Genomic DNA, 5,222 nt, shown 5'->3' with positions numbered 1-5,222 from the left:
GCGATCCGACGGCTCCGAACACGAGGAGGGGTAGGTTGGGGATGCGGGTGGGATGTGCAGAAGGGAAATGGCTGAGAAGAGAGGAGAGAGAGGCCCGATAGCAGTTTCGGAGACCGAAAACGTCTGACGTTTGACTGACTATATTGTCGCTATAGTTATCCGTTGGGGCACCATACGATCTCCGAAAGCGATGAAATTTGACATGCATTCTATCTACACTATAAAAACACCGCATGTCAACTTTCAACCCATTCCGAGAACATTTTCTGGCCACTTATAAAATAATATTTCGGACGTGCCGCGGGCGCGTGCAAGTGTGTCTGGGCTCAGAACGGACAACAGACGGAACTGGAAGACCCGGACGGATGCAAGTTTCGAAAACATGCAGATGCAATGCACATGATGACATGATAAGATGCAACACGCAAGCAAATGACATGGCAACGACGGCGAATAACTGGGAGACACCTGGCGCATCGGTCTCGGGGTGTCACAACACTCCACCACTACGAGACAATCTCGTCCCGAGATCTAGGATGGCACCGGAGGGAAACAGAAGAGAAAGAGAAGAGGTAAAACTAAGTTGCTTCTTTGGCAAATGAGTGAAACCAATGAACCTTAGAGGTTGAACAACTTGAAAGAAAGAATGCAACGAAGGGAGCAAAGTTGAAAACACTCAGATAGAAAGAGGAACAAGGAACCTTACTAGAGCCTTGTAGGTTGAAAGACATAAGAAAAGGGTTGCAATGGACAAGAAATAATGCAAGCACTCCGGTAGAAACGAGATGTACAAGGAACGATAAAGATCAATTACGACAACACTTCGGTTGGAAATGGAAGGTAAAGAATATGAACTTGACAAGATGAGAGGATACTTGATGAAATCCACAACACACTACCTCCGGAACAATTGAAAGAATGGCACAAGGGGTAAGAAAGATCTCAGACAACACTCCGGTTGAGAAGGGAGACAAAACTTGATAAGATGAGAGAACTTGAATGAAGGACACGACACTCCGGTTGAATGGATAAGCACGAAAAGAACATGATCCTCGCAATTCGATATGATGAGTGAAAAGAGCAACATCACAATGCCTCCAGAAGAAAGAATAGAAGAAAGATCATCGGAACAAAAGAATGGAGAAGAAAATGACAACTTCTACCACAAATGAGCTTGTAAAGCACCCTTCCAAGAAAGGTTATAACGGAGTTGTTGGAAAACCAACAACGAAAAGAGTAAGCTTGTTGTCGGCTTAAGGAAAACTTCTCAAAATTGAGGCGAAATTCTGTCACTACGGAAACAAAAGATTGGATTGATATCAACAAGGAGACGAGAAGATTATTTCGCCGGGATAAATGAAGAACTTGGATCATTTATAAGAACCATAAATAGCAACAATCCTTAGGAAAGCTTCAGTTGAAATATAACCCAAGATAACTCCAATGAAACGATTGATGGATTTAAAAAGATGTTTTGAGCGGAGAGAAAATGATGGATTTAGATATGTCACTCTTGAAACTTGTGAATCATGAATCACGAAAGGGAAATTATCAACAATGACATAACACCACCTCAAAAGATGAGATATAAAAGAATTGCACTTCGGAATGCAAGATGAAGAATGCTTGAACTCCTCAAAACAAGACATGTGTTGAACACCATGTTTAATTGAGAGTACAGCTTGGCGGATCATAACTTCAAGAGAAATCTTAAAGAACGAATGAAGAATGAAAGAAATCCTTGATGAGCCACCATGTTGAGCCTCCATGAAGAATTCCGGCAAAAAGGATGATAAAAGAAAGAGAAGTTGAGAAGAACTCGGGATAAGGCTTGCAATGATTAGATGGATCTTCGTGATGATGAGAGCTTGGAACTCCGGGAAAAAAGAAGATGAAACAATTGAAAACGAGAATTTACTCATCATGAACAAACTCCGGAAGAATGAATCCATCATTAGTATGAAACAAGAATAAGAATTATGTTATGCGTATCCTTCACCAATTTAAATTGATGACAAGCAACGGATTTGGCATACTACTTATTCACGTAGAAAGGATTAAGATAGATATTGCGCGAACTTGAAGAGGCCTTCGATGATCCACCGGTAGGATTGAAACAACAAACAAATTGATATGATAACCAAGGAAGGGAACTCTTGCATGAACCACCGTAAGAATTGAAAATGAACATAGCAAAGGCACAATTCACCGGGAAGAATTGGGGAAAACGAATGAAGATACTTTATGGAATATAGATACAAGAGAACAAAGATATCACGATTTGATTAGAGAATATTTGAATGATGCACCGGTAAGATTTGGAGAACGAGAGCTGAAAGCTGGAATGGATAATTCTGAAATGATGGCCTTTGGATGGATCAAACTGAAAAGAATCTTGAATTGCTCCGGATAGGTGAAAAGAATTCTCACAATCAAAAACAATTATGAGATGATGGTATAAAGCTAGAATCACGAATCTTGAAGAGAATGGAGCAAGATTTAAGAGAAACTCTTCTTCGGTCTTCACAAACCCGAGAATGACGTCGAGAAACACCACCATGAATTGGTGAGATACTCCGGGATGAAAATTAGAAAGGTTGAACCAACGATGAAAATAATTTGACAGATCTTGGAGAAAGACATTTGACTGATGACAAATCATTCTTACGTCAAACTTTAGAAGATTTGAGAATAGCTCCAAGAAAAATAGAAGAGTCAGGTAAGATCCTGGGAAAAGACCTGTGGGTTAGGGCTCACTCAAAAGAAACACCGTTGAATGATTGTTTGAAAAGAGAGGTTGCATCGGTTGAATTAAATGGCTTGAATGAGATAACAACCTCGAAATAATCTTGAACGATTGAGAATGGAAACGCGAATCTTCCGAGATATCTTCAGCACTTCGGATATGAATAGAGAGAGATGAACGATTAAGAGGTGCAACGACATGAGAAAGCATTTGAAACGAGGAAAAGGATATGATTGACAAACCTTGAATTGAAACCACCAGAGAAGAAAAATAATGAAGAATGATGAACTTGAAGCTCCGTTAGAATATTCCTGAGAATCACCGGATAAGAACATTAAAGGAAAAGAATGAAGAAAGTTCACATGAATAAAATGGATACTTGATTAAGATATATGAGTCCTTGAAGAAAAGGGTGGGCGGGTGGGAAAAACAAAGACAACTTGGGACGGATGGAACAAATAACATTGAGAAAACTTTGAGTTGATCTTTGCGGATGTCTAAAAATGTTCGGATCCACTTGAAGAGGAGCACACCGGTTGAGAAGAAATTGAGATGACAAACTCGATGATCAAGAAGGATTGATATTCACATATATGTGTGAGAACACCACTTAGGGGAGGTATGGAATCAACACTTGACATTGAAGCAACTCGAATACCACAACTCAAAACAAAACAAAGGATTGGCTTGCAAAATAAGCCGGAACAAACATATGATAGATCCCATATCATATCATGTTTCTGTTGGAAAGAATTCCTATGTGATACTTGAACTCCAACTTATAAACTCCCGAAACTTTCTGGTTATGCAAATAGGTGTTGGGGATACAGGGGAAGCATAATATCTCACCCAAACTAACAATACCTACATCTAGCTGTATCCATCCTTCAACACATAACCAAGAAACCTTAGGAAATAATTTACCTCAACCTTCGAAAAGCATCCGTTATACGAGGTATGTCAATACTCCCGAACTCCCGCCCCAGTACTGGGTGGCGTCGAGGTTATCTCACCAACAACTTCATAAAAGAAATTTTCGATGTCGGCGAACTCAGGTATTCCAGAACTGCAATGATAAAATTGTGACGACAACGCCTCGGAGCTCAACTCCCTGGGACACCGCCACACCCGTAAATGTCAGGAGGCACCAAGAACAATGTTCTCGTCACAAAACCATCGAAACGATTCCAAGATACCCGCGTGATCCTAATTTTTTCGTGAAATTTGAGGAGAGAAGAGTCAAACCTCTACGTCAGGAGGCCTCACCAGAGTGACGAAGGGACTGAGAAGTAAAAGGAATCCTACTCTCCGATATATATAATCCTAAGACTCAAAACATTTTGTTCTAGACACCACAACGTCAGCGATTCGATCAAGCAGGGGCTCCTAAGTCGGGGATGGCTCTGATTACGAACTTGTAACACCCACAATGCGGCTATATCTCCCACGTGTCGGGGCACGACTTAGAGGCATAGCCGCATGGTAGGCTTGTCGCAAGAGGGGTAATCTTCACACATCCCATGTACTGAATAAGAAAGGGATAAAGAGTTGGCTTACAATCGCCACTTCACACAAAAACAAGTTAAACATACATCATCCAGAATACAATCAAGGTCTGACTACGGAACCAAAATAAAAGAAGACAACCCCAATTGCTAGATCCCCGATCGTCCCAACTGGGCTCCACTACTGATCAACTGGAAACGAAACAACACAACGAACACGAGCTTCATCAAGCTCCCACTTGAGCTCGGTTGCATCACCTGCACTAGTATCATCGGCACCTGCAACTGTTTGGAAGTATCTGTGAGTCACGAGGACTTAGCAATCTCACACCCGCGAGATCAAGACTATTTAAGCTTATGGGTAGGATAGGGTAGTGAGGTGGAGCTGCAGCAAGCACTAGCATATATGGTGGCTAACTTATGCAAAAGAGAGCGAGAAGAGAAGCAATGCAACGTTCGTGAAATAGAAGTGATCAAGAAGTGATCCTGAAACTACTTACGTTTAAGCATAACACAAGAACCGTGTTCACTTCCCGGACTTCGCCAAGAAGAGACCATCACGGCTACACACGCGGTTGATACATTTTAATTAAGTTAAGTTTCAAGTTCTCTACAACCGGACATTAACAAATTCCCATCTGCCCATAACCGCAAGCACGGCTTTCAAAAGTTCAAACCCTGCAGGGGTGTCCCAACTTAGCCCATCACAAGCTCTCACGGTCAACGAAGGATATTCCTTCTCCCAGGAAGACCCGATCAGACTCGGAATCCCGGTTACAAGACATTTCAACAATGGTAAAACAAGACCAGCAAGACCGCCTGATGCGCCGACATCCCGATAGGAATTGCACATATCTCGTTCTTAGGGCAACACCGGATGAGACATCCTATGAGTAAAACCAAACCTCAAGTTTCCCCGAGGTGGCCCCGCAGTCTAATCGGTTCGGACCAACACTTAAACAAGCACTGGC

The sequence above is a fragment of the Triticum dicoccoides genome, chromosome 3A (genome assembly GCF_002162155.2).
Source record: "Triticum dicoccoides isolate Atlit2015 ecotype Zavitan chromosome 3A, WEW_v2.0, whole genome shotgun sequence".
NCBI lineage: Eukaryota > Viridiplantae > Streptophyta > Magnoliopsida > Poales > Poaceae > Triticum > Triticum dicoccoides.
This window is presented reverse-complemented; position numbering follows the sequence as displayed.